The sequence below is a fragment of the Trichomycterus rosablanca genome, chromosome 8 (genome assembly GCF_030014385.1).
Source record: "Trichomycterus rosablanca isolate fTriRos1 chromosome 8, fTriRos1.hap1, whole genome shotgun sequence".
Taxonomy (NCBI): Eukaryota; Metazoa; Chordata; class Actinopteri; order Siluriformes; family Trichomycteridae; genus Trichomycterus; species Trichomycterus rosablanca.
This window is the reverse complement of record NC_085995.1, coordinates 37129439-37148531: the sequence shown is the minus strand read 5'-3', so window position 1 is coordinate 37148531 and position 19093 is coordinate 37129439. Positions and strand designations below refer to the sequence as shown.

The 19093-nt window shown below is 41.9% G+C and overlaps 1 long non-coding RNA gene across 1 annotated transcript; it reads left to right on the top strand.

Moving 5' to 3' along the window:
* The first annotated feature begins 1388 nt into the window (after nucleotides 1–1388).
* On the top strand, nucleotides 1389–13476 carry LOC134319132 (uncharacterized). The gene is made up of 3 exons (XR_010013469.1): nucleotides 1389–1475; nucleotides 9483–9525; nucleotides 13340–13476. It is a non-coding gene; the product is annotated as an uncharacterized LOC134319132 (long non-coding RNA).
* Nucleotides 13477–19093: the final 5617 nt, after the last annotated feature.

Below are 19093 nucleotides of genomic sequence, written 5' to 3'. Positions count from 1 at the left end.
CATGAATTTCTACATTTGTTCATATTTACAAAATACTTTCTTTTCTTTTTACATTTGTCAGTTAAATAAAGATAGAGATAGAATAGAATGAACACATCACAGTTTTAATTATATTTTACAGAACGTTCAGACTTTTCTATGAATGGGATTTATAATGAAAACTAATTTATTTAATATTAGCATTTGTTACACATTCACAGCAGAACATCTGGTTGAACAGTCATCATGAGAGGTAATTAACGACAGCGAGACATTCAAAACTACGAGTGTGTGTGTGTGTGTGTGCAGGGTGTTAAGAATACAAATGCATGCTGCTTCAGCAACAGCTAATTAAAAACAATACTGAGTGGAATTAAGTGTTGGAGGAAAGTGGAAAGTATTCAGTATTTTGTTTATATAGCATTATATCTATAACTACAGGTCATATATACACTGATCAGCCATAACATTAAAACCACCTCCTTGTTTCTACACTTACTGTCCATTTTATCAGCTCCACTTACTATACAGAAGAACTTTGTAGTTTTACAATTACTGACTGTAGTTTATCTGTTTCTCTACATACCTTTTTAACCTGCTTTCACCCTGTTCTTCAATGGTCAGGACCCCCACAGGACCACCACAGAGCAGGTATTTTTTTGGGTGGTGGATCATTCTCAGCACTGCAGTGACACTGACATGGTGGTGGTGTGTTAGTGTGTGTTGTGCTGGTATGAGTGGATCAGACAGCAGCGCTGATGGAGTTTTTAAACACCTCACTGTCACTGCTGGACTGAGAATAGTCCACCAACCAAAAATATACCCAGCCAACAGCGCCCCATGGGCAGCGTCCTGTGACCACTGATGAAGGTCTAGATGATGACCAATTCAAACAGCAGCAATAGATGAGCGATCGTCTCTGACTTTACATCTACAAGGTGGACCAACTAGGTAGGCGTGTCGAATAGAGTGGACAGTGAGTGGACACGGTATTTAAAAACTCCAGCAGCGCTGCTGTGTCTGATCCACTCATACCAGCACAACACACACTAACACACCACCACCATGTCAGTGTCACTGCAGTGCTGAGAATGATCCACCACCTAAATAATACCTGCTCTGTGGGGGTCCTGACCATTGAAGAACAGGGTGAAAGGAGGTTAAAAGTATGTAGAGAAACAGATGGACTACAGTCAGTAACTGTAGAACTACAAAGTGCTTCTATATGGTAAGTGGAGCTGATAACATGGACAGTGAGTGTAGAAACAAGGAGGTGGCTTTAATATTATGGCTGATCAGTGTATATAACCATGGTACCATTTTAAATAATAACATTTCTCCCTTTAGCTTCAGTCATTTAGCTTCAAGTTCTTTTACACTTTGAATATTTTTGTATTCAAATATAGTAGAATGATCACACACATCTGTGTACAAAGAAAATCTTCATACTCTTTATGTTTTCTCAAGCTGTCCCCTTCAAAACCAGCAATAATCAGGTATTTATGACTCCTCATTTATTAAAATTTATTAGCTTTGTCAGATGTGTCAAGGTCATATAAAATATAAATGGCATTTAAAGGCTGATTTAATTTAATTTTTTTAATGAAACCAAAATTACAGTGAGCTGATGATCAACTCTTTCTGGAATCATGTTAGACATCGGTGGATTCAGAAAGTGTTCAGATCCCTTGACCTTTTGCATGCTTTATTGTGTTGTATGTTTGATTATGAATAGATATAATTGCCATTTTTGCCAATCAATCTACACTTAATCATCCAGAATGACAAAAAAAAAACATTAATTAATAAAAAATTCAAACCCAACATTTCCTATCAACCCCTTCAGCAGCAATTACAGCTGCAGGGCTTTTGCAGACCCACATGGAAATGTAATATATGACATACTGTATATGCCCCATATCAATAATGTTTTTCCACGTATGTTACCAGTAAGGTGATACATTATTATAACATACATGTATTCTCTGGATATATGTAATATATGTAGATATACTGTAAGTATATAACATGTGAAATACCAATAAATAAATGTGTGTATGTACTCATATTTATATGGTACTATATGTTGTATCCATATATGTTAGCATTTAATTCATATATGCAATTTTAATAACATAAGATACTGTATATATATATATATATATATATATATATATATATATATATATATATATATATATATACAGTATATATATATTGTAGCGTCAGTGGGAGGAGCCGTGGTATCCAGGCTTACCGTCAGCGTGTATCCCAGTGTGGGAGACTGGGTGGCTGCGGTGAGAGCTGGATAGGTAGCTTATATGTTTGTCTGTTGTATGAATGTATGTGTGTATGTATGAGTGTACGTCCTAAACCACTGAGAGATCTGCCAAGGGCAGCTCACTCGAGGTCCCGGCGCTCGCCTTCCTGCTCGCCGGCGCCACATTGGTGTCAGAAGTGGGATTGTGATGTCTGGGTGGCTTTGGTGGTTCGGTGGGCCAATATGCCCGATCTGTCTGAGTGCGCTGGCCCCGGGGTTGTTGCGAGGGCATGGAAAGCCAGGTGCAGCAGGGGTGTTGAAACAGCGGCTCGGCAGTGTAATGGGGTGAGGTCCGGACATGGAGCCACCCAGTGGTCGCTGGTGAGTAGGTCACCGGGACGGTTGACCTTTAGGGAGGGGGCTATGTAGCGTCAGTGGGAGGAGCCGTGGTATCCAGGCTTACCGTCAGCGTGTATCCCAGTGTGGGAGACTGGGTGGCTGCGGTGAGAGCTGGATAGGTAGCTTATATGTTTGTCTGTTGTATGAATGTATGTGTGTATGTATGAGTGTACGTCCTAAACCACTGAGAGATCTGCCAAGGGCAGCTCACTCGAGGTCCCGACGCTCGCCTTCCTGCTCGCCGGCGCCACAATATAAATATATATATATATATATATATATATATATATATACAGTATATATATATATATATATATATATATATATATATATATATATATTAGGGCTGTCGAAGTTAACGCGATAATAACGCATTAACGCGATTTCAATTTAACGCGATTAAAAATAATAGTGCCGTTAACGCAAATTCTAGTTCATGTTGAGACTTGACTGGTAGAACTACAACGCTCGGTTACATTATGTTAACAAAAACGTTTTAATGTCGGACTTGCCACTGTTTTTCATTTGCGGTTTGTTAACATAATGTAACCGAGCGTTGTAGTGATGCACTTATAAAGAAATAAATACACGCTATATTCACAAGTTGTCGGGAGCAGAACACTTTATTAACTTATTCTGTTAAGGTACCAAATACCGGAAAGCTGAGTCAAGCACGTTAGTCCATGCACTATGGAAGCCCCAAAGGGTCAAAACACACTCACTTCGTGTAGAAACGGCCATCAAACCATTGTCACAATACAACCACAGAAAAGTCTGTTACAATAACTACGCCTTATCCCACCTAAAGCACCGCTGATCTACAATGTTTGCTGATGGAGAAATTCTAAACTACAATCTGACATTTACTGCCTAGTATGTGAGTGAATAAACTCCCTTACAGTTTTCTCTTGTCCCAGCAGTTTTTAACATCAGTACATTTAGCATAAAATGTGTTCACCATTTTAATTGTAACATTTCACTTAAAAATCCTTGTTTTCTATAACATTTACACAGTTTTTTTTAATGCGATTAATCGCGATTAACTATATGAAATTCTGAGATTAATCGCGATTAAAAATTTTAATCGTTTGACAGCCCTAATATATATATATATATATATATATATACAGTGTATCACAAAAGTGAGTACACCCCTCACATTTCTGCAAATATTTCACTATATCTTTTCATGGGACAACACTATAGACATGAAACTTGGATATAACTTAGAGTAGTCAGTGTACAGCTTGTATAGCAGTGTAGATTTACTGTCTTCTGAAAATAACTCAACACACAGCCATTAATGTCTAAATAGCTGGCAACATAAGTGAGTACACCCCACAGTGAACATGTCCAAATTGTGCCCAAATGTGTTGTTGTCCCTCCCTGGTGTCATGTGTCAAGGTCCCAGGTGTAAATGGGGAGCAGGGCTGTTAAATTTGGTGTTTTGGGTACAATTCTCTCATACTGGCCACTGGATATTCAACATGGCACCTCATGGCAAAGAACTCTCTGAGGATGTGAGAAATAGAATTGTTGCTCTCCACAAAGATGGCCTGGGCTATAAGAAGATTGCTAACACCCTGAAACTGAGCTACAGCATGGTGGCCAAGGTCATACAGCGGTTTTCCCGGACAGGTTCCACTCGGAACAGGCTTCGCCAGGGTCGACCAAAGAAGTTGAGTCCACGTGTTCGGCGTCATATCCAGAGGTTGGCTTTAAAAAATAGACACATGAGTGCTGCCAGCATTGCTGCAGAGGTTGAAGATGTGGGAGGTCAGCCTGTCAGTGCTCAGACCATACGCCGCACACTGCATCAACTCGGTCTGCATGGTCGTCATCCCAGAAGGAAGCTGACGCACAAGAAAGCCTGCAAACAGTTTGCTGAAGACAAGCAGTCCAAGAACATGGATTACTGGAATGCCCTGTGGTCTGACGAGACCAAGATAAACTTGTTTGGCTCAGATGGTGTCCAGCATGTGTGGCGGCGCCCTGGTGAGAAGTACCAAGACAACTGTATCTTGCCTACAGTCAAGCATGGTGGTGGTAGCATCATGGTCTTGGGCTGCATGAGTGTTGCTGGCACTGGGGAGCTGCAGTTCATTGAGGGACACATGAATTCCAACATGTACTGTGACATTCTGAAACAGAGCATGATCCCCTCCCTTCAAAAACTGGGCCTCATGGCAGTTTTCCAACAGGATAACGACCCCAAACACAACCTCCAAGATGACAACTGCCTTGCTGAGGAAGCTGAAGGTAAAGGTGATGGACTAAACCCAATTGAGCACCTGTGGCGCATCCTCAAGTGGAAGGTGGAGTAGTTCAAGGTGTCTAACATCCACCAGCTCCGTGATGTCATCATGGAGGAGTGGAAGAGGATTCTAGTAGCAACCTGTGCAGCTCTGGTGAATTCCATGCCCAGGAGGGTTAAGGCAGTGCTGGATAATAATGGTGGTCACACAAAATATTGACACTTTGGGCACAATTTGGACATGTTCACTGTGGGGTGTACTCACTTATGTTGCCAGCTATTTAGACATTAATGGCTGTGTGTTGAGTTATTTTCAGAAGACAGTAAATCTACACTGCTATACAAGTTGTACACTGACTACTCTAAGTTATATCCAAGTTTCATGTCTATAGTGTTGTCCCATGAAAAGATATAATGAAATATTTGCAGAAATGTGAGGGGTGTACTCACTTTTGTGATACACTGTATATATATATATATATATATATATATATATATATATATAAAGAAATGTACGCCAACATATGATTTTTCTTGATGGTGGATCATTCTCAGCACTGCAGTGACACTGACATGGTGGTGGTGTGTTAGTGTGTGTTGTGCTGGTATGAGTGGATCAGACACAGTAGCGCTGCTGGAGTTTTTAAATACTGTGTCCACTCACTGTCCACTCTAGACACTCCTACCTAGTTGGTCCACCCTGGAGATGTAAAGTCAGAGATGATCGCTCATCTATTGCTGCTGTTTGAGTTGGTCATCTGTAAGATCTTCATCAGTGGTCACAGGACCCTGTCCACGGGGCGCAGTTGGCTGGATATATTTTTGGTTAGTGGACTATTCTCAGTCCAGCAATGACGGCGAGGTGTTTAAAAACTCCAGCAGCGCTGCTGTGTCTGATCCACTCATACCAGCACAACACACACTAACACACCACCACCATGTCAGTGTCACTGCAGTGCTGAGAATGATCCACCACCTAAATAATACCTGCTCTGTGAGACCTCCTGGGAGAGTCCTGACCATTAAAAACAGCAAGAAAGGGGGCTAACAAAGTATGTAGAGAAACAGATGGAATACAGTCAGTAATTGTAGAACTACAAAGTGCTTTTATATTGTAAGTGGAGCTGATAAAATGGACAGTGAGTTCTTAACAACTCCAGGCAGGCTTTCATATAGCTTTTACTGAACGGTGGCTTCCATCCTGCCACTCTGCTTTAACGACCTGCTGTATTGAGCATTGCGGAGGTGACTTTCTATCCAGCAGGTTCTTACATTTCCACAGGACTTTTGGAGTACTTTCAGAGTGCTTGTTCATTCAGGGTTCATCTTTGTTCACATCAACAAAGACTTTACTGCCCAAATGCCCAATTTGGCCAGATGGCCATTTTAAAATTGTTACTGTGGTCCTGGGAACACTCAATGCATTAAATATTGTCTTATATCCTACGACTGGTCTATGTGTTGCCACAATTTGATTGCAGAGGACTTCATGACTTGGCTTTTGTCCTGACAATGCAGTATAAATTGTTAGTCTTTATAACAGGAGCGGTTTTTCAAACGATGTCTAATCGATTTTCAACAGGTGGACTGCAACTGAGCTCTAGATGAACCTCGAGGATAATTAAAGCCAACCAGATGCACCAGACCAAAGATAAAATGCTTGAGATTTCAGCTTCTGATTTATAATTCATTCTGAAAAACTAGATGGATGTAAATTAATGCATAAATGTCAGTTATATCAATTCAAAATCAAATCCATAATGGCTTGGTGGGTAGCACTGTCACCTCACAGCAAGAAGGTCCCGGGTTCGATCCCCAGGCGGGGCAGTCCGGGTACTTTTTGTGCGGAGTTTGCATGTTCTCCCCGTGTCTGCGTGGGTTTCCTCCCACAGTCCACAAACATGCAGTCAAGCTAATTGGATACACTGAATTGCCCTATGGGTGAATGGGTATGTGTGTGTGTGTGTGTCTGCCCTGTGATGGACTGGTGCCCCGTCCAGGGTGTTACTGTGTGCCTTGCGCCCATTGAGAAGCTGGGATAGGCTCCACCCCCACCCCCTTTCTCGCGACCCTTATTGGATAACCGGTTAAGACAGTGAGTGAGAGTGGGTTTTTTACTTTGGTTCCATTCATGACTGGACAGCTAGTTACAAGTTACCCATGATTCATCAGTTTAAGTTTAGTGTTAAACACCATCATGGACTATTTTGTATCTTCAGTTCACTTCACTTGCAGTCTTTGTGGTGTGGGAGGAAACTAAAGCTCCTAAAGAAAACCCACACAGACACCCACCTAAGAATTAAACCCAGGACTTTCTTTCTGTGAGGCGACGTTGCTACTCACTGAGGCACTGTGCTGCCACATATTTACTAAGACACTGGGTCTGTCCGAAAACCTACTGATCCCTCTACACAGACACATACGTCATCCTATACACGCTCCCGAGAAGAAGGCTGTCCGAATTCTTATATACCTTAAAATGCTGCCTACTGAGGTGCCTTATTTCAAAGCGATAATCTGGCTGAATGACGAGGGAGCTTCCGATGCTTCCTTAATGGTGAAGGCAATCCCAGCATTCAGTGCGGCACTACTTTTCTCGCCAAAAATTTTTAATATGATGGATGAATGCGGAGTTCTTTTCAAATGTAAACAAAGTCTCATTGATTTATAATTAGTATAAAGTATAAACACATACTAGACATTTACAGGAGGAGAGCCAGGAATATTTCCTCTGACCCCACACACACCGGCCACTTTCTGTTCTATCCACTGCCATCTGGGAAGAGGTACCGGAACATCCGAGCCAGAACCACCAGACTTAAGAACAGTTTTTATCACTCCTGGTCACTCCTGCAACACTAACCAGGACATAACATACACAACTCTGACTGCCACTATCCAACCCTGCTCAATAAACCCTTAAGACTATACCTTCATTGCACATGCACTTTAACTGGACTTTGTTTACTTAAACCAAAGCTGCTAATTCACTACCTCAGAGCTGTCTATGCACCTATGCACCTTGCCTTGTTAATGCACCTTCGTCTTTGTCCATGCACATTGTCATTGCACCTTTGTCTTTGTACCTTCATATTTGCACCTTTCCCCCCCATCCCTTCTCCCCTGTTGTCTTTGCACTATTGTTTTTTGTTGTCTGCACTGGAGATGTAGCCTGACAGTGTTTTGTTATACTGTACAACTGTATTGTATAATGACAGTAAAGTTAAATTTAATTTAATTGAATTAAAGGTGTACAAGTATGGGTGGCCTGTTCCTTAGGCCGATCGGGTGACGCACCACCAAAGGGCGAAAGGGAATAAATTTTTCTATCACATTCAACCAGTGTTAAACTAGCTGTGACTGTTCTGGACAGTCTGTCTTGCCTCTGAATATCGTAGTCCAATCAGCGTCAAGTTGTGTTCCGTACAGTACCGCCCCTTTTGGGCGATTTCAGTCTAATTGAAAATCGCCCGGATTGCTCTGATAGACTCTCATGTTAAGGCTCTTTTTTTCAAACTGCAGGCGCTGCAATACAATCTGTATGAGTTCCGGGAGGGCTCGCACCTACGTGCTTGCGTCACACGTAACCTGGTGTAGCGATAATTGGAGCAGCTAGCAATCTCGTCAACATGACTACCATTACCTCAGGATCTGCTGCACCTAAAATAAAATGCTATCTGATGAAGACTGAATTAAATTGTTAGTGTGAAGGCTTTACTTAATTTCATGATTAATGGTAAAGCTGGTCTCTCTCCATGTTCAAAGTTATTTGTGAGGGCAAACTGACAGATGACTTAAGATGTTAATTGTTTAAGCTTTAATTTAACCATTGAACGGGTCACCTTGGCCATCATCGCAACAATTGCCCCCCTGAGAGATTTGGCAAGAGCCGCCACTGTGTACAAGTGTTGTTTATTTGCAAATTAAGACAATTTAACAGTTTGCGGTACATGGAGGGAGACATTTGAATAGCCTAAGGCTAACTGTGTTAGCTTAGTAAGTGGAAACTGCAGTGATGTAATCGGTGTAATCTCTGTCTAAGTAGTGCATCTAAATAATCTGCTGTAAAAAGGAGTACGATAGGTTGGGCCAAGTGTGGGAGACTTGCAAGTAGGACAGAAGCTCAGGAGTCCAAGTTCCAGTACTTTTGTTTTATTTGCACAAACAAGAAATATTTATACACACAGTTGAAGGTTAAAAACCACAGCTGGTTGACCCAAGTAATCCTATTGGCTTTAGCCAACTAAAACATAGTTACCCAGGTGAAAAGCTTTTGACCGTAGCGGTCACCATAAGGCGGTACTAGCCACCATAAGGCGGTACTTCCGCCATCTTTCTTTCCCCTTCCCTCCTAACTTCCCCCTTGTTTTAACAAAAAGGCCCCTCCCCTCTAGGACCTGGCGGCCAATCCTCAAACAGGAGAAATTAGAGAGAACATTTAAACACTAACAAAACAACACATACATATGGCCATATCATTCGAGTATACTCATTCATTCATAACACACAATGCATAACTTAAATCAATCATTCAGCTAGCTTTATTCATTCTGTTCTTTTCTCTCTCCACGTACCTTCTACCCATCAAAGTCCCGGACCAGCACCGACCCCCGGATCATCTCCATCAAGACAGGTAAGTACTTATTTATTTATTTACACTATTTACAATTATAAATTAGTCTAGCCCCCTCATAATCCATACAGCCAGACTTGGTGATGTGTAAGCAGTACTTACATCATCACATCTGCCTTATGAGTTCGATGTTTTATTAGATTCCTCTCTACTGAGGCAGCTGATCAGGTAGGCAGTAAATAGCAAATCAGCTCATTGGGTATTTGGACAGACCCGCTCAATAATTATTTTATATATGATGACAAGATAAAATCTCAATTGACAATCTCAATAAAATAAAATCTTTTAAACATTTAAATGAAAATGTGTTGAGATACAAAAAATCTGTCTAAAAAATTCCATTGTCAAAAACTACAGTAGAAAACTGAGTCACTGCTGAGGGTTGCAGATGAGCTGCTTCTAAAAATACATTACATTACTCTGTGCTCTGCTGTCTGGCTAATCCTGGCCAAGTCATGAATCACAATGTAAAATTTCGACTGGTGCTTTACATTTAACCAAGACTGTAGCATCTATATGTAGCGTATTACTTCTCTTAAATTTGAATTTAAAGTATTTGTATAAATTCCAATTACATTTGGGACAGTATATAAATGATAAAAAAGGAAGAGCAGTCATGTGTTAATGTACTGTGTGTATGGGGGTGGTGAGGAGGAGCTGTACAGCTGACTCACCACCATCAAGCTGATTCTGAATCCATATGATGCAAACACCAGTCACAAAACATAGTGAGGCTGTGTGAGACTAGTAAGCAGTAACCCTAACCCTAGTAAAGAATCTAAAATATGTTTGGATAAAACACTATTGAAACCTCTGTGTGTTGACCTGTGCTTCATCTTGCTGGTGGGGTGATAGCAAAACTAAGATTCGAACTTAAGAGCTCGAGATTTTACAGCTGAGCCACCCCAGTACAAGGATTTTTTAAAGCTCTGGCATTAAACAGCCAAATGTGACTGTTTTTTTAACAACCAGGGTTTGATCCTGGTCTCCACTTACAATCTACTAGTGATCTTCAAAAAGTTTCTACACTTTATATTTTTGTTATAAACGATGAGGGTAGGAGGACTAGTAATTGGTCGTGTTTGAGAGAAGCTTATAAGCTTTAGGTTTAGCTCCATCTGAATTCCACCTTTTTGGACGCTCAAAGAATCTTTAAGGGGAAGAAGATTTTCATGTGATGATGATGTGAAAGCAGTGCTGCATCAGTGGCTACGAGCTCAACCAAAAACATTTTTAGCTGATGGCATTAAAAAGTTGGTATGACGCTGGAATGACGCTGGAAAAATACATTGGAAGCTGACTGTGTAGAAAAGGGATGTCATTTGGTTTTGAAATTCTTATTAAATAGAGTTAAAAAGTGTTCTTTTAAAAAAAAAAAACTCATATATTTAGTTTGATAAGTAATTTATGTTTCTACTTCAGGTTTTCTTCAGGTAGTCCAGTTTCCTTTTTATGTCCTGAAACATTTAGAAGGTGAACGGGCTGCTTGAAACTGTCCGTAAGTGATTAAGCAAATGTATGAGTGTGAATTGCCCTGTGATGGATTAGTGCCCCCTTCACTGTGGATTCTCACCGCTTAGTGAAAATGAATCAGTGAATGAATGGATTTTAAAATGTTCTGTGTCAGGGCTCAGCTTAGGAGAATAAAAACCAGCGGCTGGTTTCTGAGTTCATATAAAACCTTCAGTAATCTGTTAAATCACACACATTACATTCATTTAGATGGACAGTTGGAAAGAATCGGTTTAGTGAATTTTATCGAACTTCCCATAACTAGAAGTAATCACGGTGATAATGAAGTTTATATTGATCCATTTTTTAATGAAAAAATTGGAACTAATTAAAGTTGCTTTAAAAAAGGTTCATTACTCTGGAGGCTCATGTAGAACATCGATTGTCTTTTCCTCCTTTTTTTCTAAATCAAATTATAGTCATTTCATTTAATGTCTGAAATATGATCAGTTTCATTATGCAGACCGGAGAGAGGAGGACGCTCAAGTGATTTCAAGGTCATTTATTACACTAAATTACAGCTATGGAGAAAAATTAGGAGACCTCTCCAAATCTTTACACGTCTGCCAGCCGTTCAATTCCATTCCATCCCAGTGTCTGTTAAATTCCAACACAGGATCTAATTCAACTAATAATCTGATTCTGAGTAAATGATCACTGGAACCAAATTACCAAGGAAAAGTATAAAAGCTTTGCTGTGGTCATCACTGGGCATCTGCATTAGGACCGGCTGGGTGTTAAAAACAGTGTTATCAGTCTTTTAAAAATTACTAGAATGCAAAAATTACTATTGAGCATCCCAATACAGTGGGAAAGAAAGGATTCAGTTCTGGCTTTAGCAGCAGATGAATACAGCAAAACACAGGATGTTTTTTATTCTGCAAATTTCAAAGATTTTCTTTTTAAAATTATTTAAATTACAGGGCGCTCAGGTGATGCAGCGGTAAAACATGCTAGCACACCAGAGCTGACGATTCAAAATTGTCAGTTCGAAACTCAGCTCTGCCATTCGGCTGGGCTGGGCGGCTACATGAACAACGAATGGCTTGTTGTTCATACAGGATGGGAGCCGGACCACGGACTCCTCATAACTGATGCAATTACGACCTCCGCTGGCTGATTGATGGTGCCTGCACAGAGACGAGGGATAATGAGGATCAGGCTCAGGCACGTGGCTGTCAGTGCGCAAAGCTGATCCACATGTGATCTCGTCTTGTGCAGGTGAAAAGATGCAGTCGGGTACTGCACACGTATCGGAGGGGGCGTGTTTCAGTCTCGCTCTCCTCAATCAGAAGTGGAGATCAGCATCATTAGAAAGAAAGGGTAATGCAATCGAAAAATTGGGTACAACTAGATTTGGGGGGAATGAGCCTAAAATGTTACTTATTGCAATTGTTCATACATTATTAATACTAATAAAATATTAATAATAGTAATAATGCATCTACATATCTACATACAGCCACGAAGTGTGTGGTGTGACGATGTGTGTGATGGATTAGCACCCTGTCTGGGTTGTGTTACTGCACTGCATCAAGTGATTTCTAGGAAATTGGACCCACTGTGACCCTGACCTGTATAAATTGGTGGTAAAAACATGAAAAGAAATAAAAATAATAAGAATAACTAACCAGGCGGCCTGGTGGCTCGGTGGGTAGCACTGTCACCTCACAGCAAGAAGGTCCTGGGTTCGATCCCCAGGCGGGGCGGTCCGGGTACATTCTGTGCGGAGTTTGCATGTTCTCCCCGTGTCTGCGTGGGTTTCCTCCGGGAGCTCCGGTTTCCTCCCACAGTCCAAAAACATGCAGTCAGATTAATTGGAGACACTAAATTGTCCTAAAGATGAATGGGTGTGTGTATGTGTGTGTGTGTGTGTGTGTGTGTGTCTGCCCTGCGATGGACTGGCGCCCTGTCCAGGGTGTTACTGTGTGCCTTGCGCCCATTGAAAAGCTGGGATAATCTCCAGCACCCCTCTGCGACCCTGATTGGATAAGTGGTTAAGAAAGTGAGTGAGTATGTGAGTGAGAATAACTAACCAATAAATACATATCAAGTAAGGAAGCCATGAAATGTATGTGAATGAAAAATAAATATATAAAGTGAGCAAACATGAAAGAATGATAGTGTATAAAAAAGAAAAGATAATGATAATGAATGCACAGATGGAGTTAAACATTATTGCAGGTATTTAACAGACTGATGGATTTTCGGAGGTAAATTCAGGGCTGATTCGATGGTGTGGAGAGAGACTGCTTCAGTGCTGAGCAGAGTAATTATAACAAAAGCTGATTTATTTCCTCAGTAAGAGGGGAATGAATAAAGGCTGAAGTGGAGAATGAGAGGAAGATCAGTGCTGGAGGTTAATGGTGTGTGGGAGCTTCACAGGACACGACGCTATGAAGAATGAAGGACTGAGAAGAGAAACCTCTTCACTGTCAACGGTGCATCAACTTTATCTTTAACTGTTTACCTCAATCTGAGAGATTTGTACAGAATAAAAATGTCAACACGAGTCTGTTACAGTGTTCATCACAGTCTAATTAATATTTATTAATAGAATTATTCATGTATTTAATTTAGGGCATACATATACACCGATCAGCCATAACATTAAAACCACCTCCTTGTTTCTACACTCACTGTCCATTTTATCAGCTCCACTTACCACATAGAAGCACTTTGTAGTTCTACAATTACTGACTGTAGTCCATCTGTTACTCTGCATGCTTTGTTAGCCCCCTTTCAGGCTGTTCTTCAATGGTCAGGACCCCCACAGAGCAGGTATTATTTAGGCGGTGGATCATTCTCAGCACTGCAGTGACACTGACATGGTGGTGGTGTGTTAGTGTGTGTTGTGCTGGTATGAGTGGATAAGACACAGCAGTGCTGATGGAGTTTTTAAATACCGTGTCCACTCACTGTCCACTCTATTAGACACTCCTACCTAGTTGGTCCACCTTGTAGATGTAAAGTCATTGACGATCGCTCATCTATTGCTGCTGTTTGAGTTGCTCATCTTCTAGACCTTCATCAGTGGTCACAGGATGCTGCCCACGGGGCGCTGTTGGCTGGATATATTTTTGGCTGGTGGACTATTCTCAGTTCAGCAGTGACAGTGAGGTGTTTAAAATTTGGAGAAAAAGGAAGAAAATGCATTAAAAAATAAAAAAAATAGTCCAGTACCTTAACCACTGAGCTACCACTGCCCCACATTAGTGAGAGGCACTAACATTGGATGAGAAGGCCTGGTTTGCAATCAATGTTCCAGTTCATCCCAAACAAGTTTAATGGGGTTGAGTTTGGGGCTCTGTGCAGACTAAGGGAGTTCCATCATACCAAACTTGTCACACCATGTCTTTAAAGAACTAGAAGCATGAAGCATATTTAACTTATCTGAACTCAATAATTAGGATGGGTGTCCTAATACTTTTGTATGTCCATTATGAGTATATAGTGTTCACATATTTGACGTCAACTGTATTTCTCTTCACGACTCCTTTGTTATTAATACCTAATGAATGCACTGTAAGATGAAAGCTGCTGACCGATCTTCGTCCTCCGTCCTGATCTGGGTAGCAACAGGCACAGCTCCGGCAATAAACGTATCATCCAATCAAACCAGATTACCATCCACCAGTCAGGAATCATCTCATTAAAACATCCTGTGTGGCACACTGGAATCCAGTTGGAGCTAAAAGAGAGGAGCTGGGGTGATTAGGTTGGAGAATGTTTTGTTGAATCGATCACAGTTATAACAGCAGATGCTGTAATGATGCACCAGCATCTGCATCGTCTCCAGTGTGTTACAGATGCTTCGATTAATCTCTTATACATGTAGTACTTCTATTAGTCTGTGGGTACATTCACACTGAGGTGAAATGGAACACTTCATTCAAAAACAGTTCGATATTTGCAAATGTGAGCAAAGATTGAAGCAGGTTCAGCATTAGTCTGAATTACACAGCTCCTCTCATCCAGCAATCCCACTACATGCACACTTGACCCTATACCATCCACCATCCTCAAAGACATCTCACAGGACCTAATCCCCTTCATCACACCCATCATCAACAACTCCCTGACATCAGGTGTTGTCCCTACTGCTTTTAAGAAAGCTCAGGTCATTCCCCTTCTTAAGAAACCTACACTAGACACTACAGACATTAACAACTACAGACCTGTCTCACTCCTCTCTTTTCTATCAAAGATTCTTGTACGTGCTGTCTATAACCAACTATCTGCCTTTCTTACTCAGAGTGATCTCCACGATCCGTACCAGTCTGGCTTCAAGGCAGCGCATTCTACGGAAACAGCTCTTGTAGCGGTTACTGAGAAGCTTCATGCAGCCAAAGCAGCCAAACTGTCATCTGTCCTTATTCTTCTTGACCTCTCTGCGGCCTTCGACACAGTGAATCACAGCATTCTCTTGACCACTTACTCCAACCTTGGAGTAACAGGTTCAGCATGGCAATGGATGGCCTCCTACCTAGAAGGGCGCTCCTACCAAGTGTCATGGAGGGGATCCATATCTCCCCCATGCACTCTCTCAACCGGTGTTCCTCAGGGCTCTGTACTCGGCCCACTTCTTTTCTCTATCTACACCCGCTCTCTGGGCAAGGTCATAGCCTCCCATGGCTTCTCCTACCACTCCTATGCAGATGACACTTGGTGACACAGATGACAGCTCGTTCTGTCATTTCCTCCTTCAGACACGCAAGTCTCAGCTCGCATCTCAGCATGTCTGCGAGATATCTCACAATGGATGTCGGCTCATCATCTAAAACTTAATACAAGACAGAGATGTTGCTCATTCCTGGAGATCAGTCTCCAACCCAGGACCTAGTCATTTCTCTGGATGACTCCCAGATCAGACCATCTGATAAGGTAAGAAGTCTTGGTGTTGTTCTTGATAACCAGCTGACATTCTCTCCTTATATAGCCAACATGACAAGAGCGTGTCGGTTCCTCCTGTACAACATCAGGAAGATTCGTCCATTTCTCTCCAGGGAAGCTACTCAGATTCTGGTGCAATCACTTGTAATCTCACGGTTGGACTACTGCAACTCCCTTCTGGCTGGAGCTCCCATGTCCACGATTAAACCCTTACAGCTCATTCAAAATGCAGCTGCCCGTCTGGTTTTTAACCAACCCAAACACTGCCACATCACCCCACTGCTGCGTTCTCTTCACTGGCTTCCTGTAGCTGCACGCATTCAGTTTAAAACACTGACGCTCGCCTACAAAGCCAAAAAAGGACCAGCCCCAAGTTACCTTCGGGGTCTAATCAAACCCCGCACTGTACCACGCAACCTCCGAGCCTCTAGTCTCGCTCGACTTGAGCCTCCATCCAGGACTAAAGGAAGACAAGCATCAAGGCTCTTCTCTGTTCTAGCGCCCAAATGGTGGAACGAACTTCCTCTGTCTGTCCGAACATCTGAGTCTCTTGCTGTCTTTAAAAAACGATTAAAAACCCACCTTTTTACTAAACACTTAGGCTGACTTGTACTTATTTACTAACACTTTATTCAAATCTTTTCCATTAAAAAAAAAAACAAACAAAAAAAAAAAAAAGGCCACTTTGGTTCTAACAGGTTTTAGCAGATTTGTGTTCTTCGACTGTTGTTTACCTAAACTTGAGAAATGAAATGGTTACTATAGAAGCACTGTAAGTCGCTCTGGATAAGAGCGTCTGCTAAATGCTGAAAATGTAAATGTAGTCTAGTGTAAGATGAGTTCTAGTTTAGTGTTGCACTCCAACAAAATGCTGGTTAAAAGGCCACTCTGGGATCTCAGACTCTCCAGTTCAAATGTTAGCTGAGATATCTACTTGATGTGGCATCTGACAGGCACATCTGTCCATGTTTGAGGGGCGTGTGCTAGTCTGCTGCTCTTCTTAGTCATTAGTGCAAGAGGACGAGGAGCTGAAATTAGGAATTGGAAATGACTAAATTGGGACAAAATAGGAAGAAATGCAGGAATATGAATTACCAGTCACTCACTCACTTTCTTAACCGCTTATCCAATTAGGGTCGCGGGGGAGTGCTGGAGCCTATCCCAGTTTTTCAATGGGAACAAGGCGCACAGTAGCACCCTGGATGGGGTGCCAGTCCATCGCAGGGCAGACACACATACACACATACTCAATCACACACCCATACACACACCCATTCACCTATAGGACAATTCAGTGTTTCCAATTAACCTGTCTTTAGACTGTGGGAGGAAACCGGAGCTCCCGGAGGAAACCCACACAGACACGAGGAGAACATGCAAACTCCGCACAGAAAGGACCCGGACCGCCCCGCCTGGGGATTGAAGCCAGGACCTTTTTGCTGTGGTGCTACCCACAGAGCCACCGTGCCGCCGAATATGAATTATATAATATCTTTTGATGTATCTCCACTGTACAGCCAACAGCATGTGAACCACATTCAGGTGTTTCATTCATGTTTAGGTTTGAGAAACTCCAGCAGCCTGCACAAAGTTCTCCAACGATCCCTTCCGAGATGAATAGGAATGCTGATTGTGAGTCCTAGTTGTAGACTACAGATTTCCCTCTAAATCCTCTATGGCATCAGGAGACCAAATTCTCACTGAGGATGAGATGGATGAGGCAATGGTCAGAGTTTCTAAATGGGACACAGGAGGTGGCCTGCTATGTGTCCTTGTTTTGTCTTCTCTGGTACCTTCATGCTTTAAGAACCTCCATCATCATATCAGTTTAAAAAAGATCTCTTGCCTAAATGACTACAAACCAGTTGCCCTAACAACTGTAGTCAGGAAGTGTGTTGAGGTCTGATACCTTACAGGACTCTCTGAATGTGCATATAAAGCTAACAGGTTTGTAGATGATGCCATTATGTTTGCTCTGCACTATATACTGCAACACCTGGATAGACCTAACAACTCTGACCATGTCCATGTGCTGTTTGTAGACTTTAGCCCTGCTTTCAACACCAGCATTCCTGATCTTCTATTGGATTAACTCTGAAAACTCAGTGACCCCAAATCTGTCTGATATTGGATCCAAACATCTTGTCTAACAAGAAACAGGGCACATACCTGGGCACCACCATTCAGCAGAACCCCAAATGGGACAGACATAGCACAGTTATAAAGAAGGCCCAGCAGCATTTGTACTTCTTTATAAGCTTACAAAATTCGGACTGCCTCGAGCATTGCTGGTCTGGTTCTACACTCCCACAGTAAAGTCCAGAATCACATCCTTCATCTCTGTCTGGTTAGGCTCTGACTCCACACACACCAGGAGTAAATTGGCTCTCCACCCTCAAAGACCTTTACTTCTCTAGGACGAAAAAGAGAGTGTTAAGGAAATCAAGGCTGACCCCTCTCACCCTGGTCACTCTCTCCTCCAATGGTTTCAATCTCAGTGGAGACCAAGAGTCAGAACCCTTAGGACTCAAACCAACTGCCAGTTTCAACTTTTTACCCCTAATCTTCAGAAAACAGGGACCCTTTTTACATCTCTTTGCTTTAAACTGCTGCACTTAAGCAATAGAACACGAGAGGGAGTGTGTTATCGCGAATAACATCACGGCTGTGATTTGGTCGCAGGCACGAACCGAAGGTGAGTGCCGTAGATCATCACAGCCGTGATGTTATTCGCAATAACACACGACCTCGAGTGTTCTATTGCTTTTATACAACAGTTTTTACAAAAGAAAGAAAGAAAATAAATCAAAGAAGCCCTGAATTTCATATTAAATATGCTTTAATATTGACAATACCTTCCGCCTTCCGTCACTCCCTTCATATATCCATCCATCCATCCATCACTCCCTTCATATATCCATCCATCACTCCCTTCATATATCCATCCATCCATTCATCACTCCCTTCATATATCCATCCATCCATTCATTGCTCTCTTCATCTTTTCATCATCCATCCATTATCCATCCATCCCTCGCTCCATTCATCCATCCCTCATCCATCCATCTCTTGCTCCCTTCATCCATTCCTATCCATCCATCCATTACACATCCATCCCTCGCTCCATCTATCCATCCATTAATCCATTCCTCATCCATCCCTC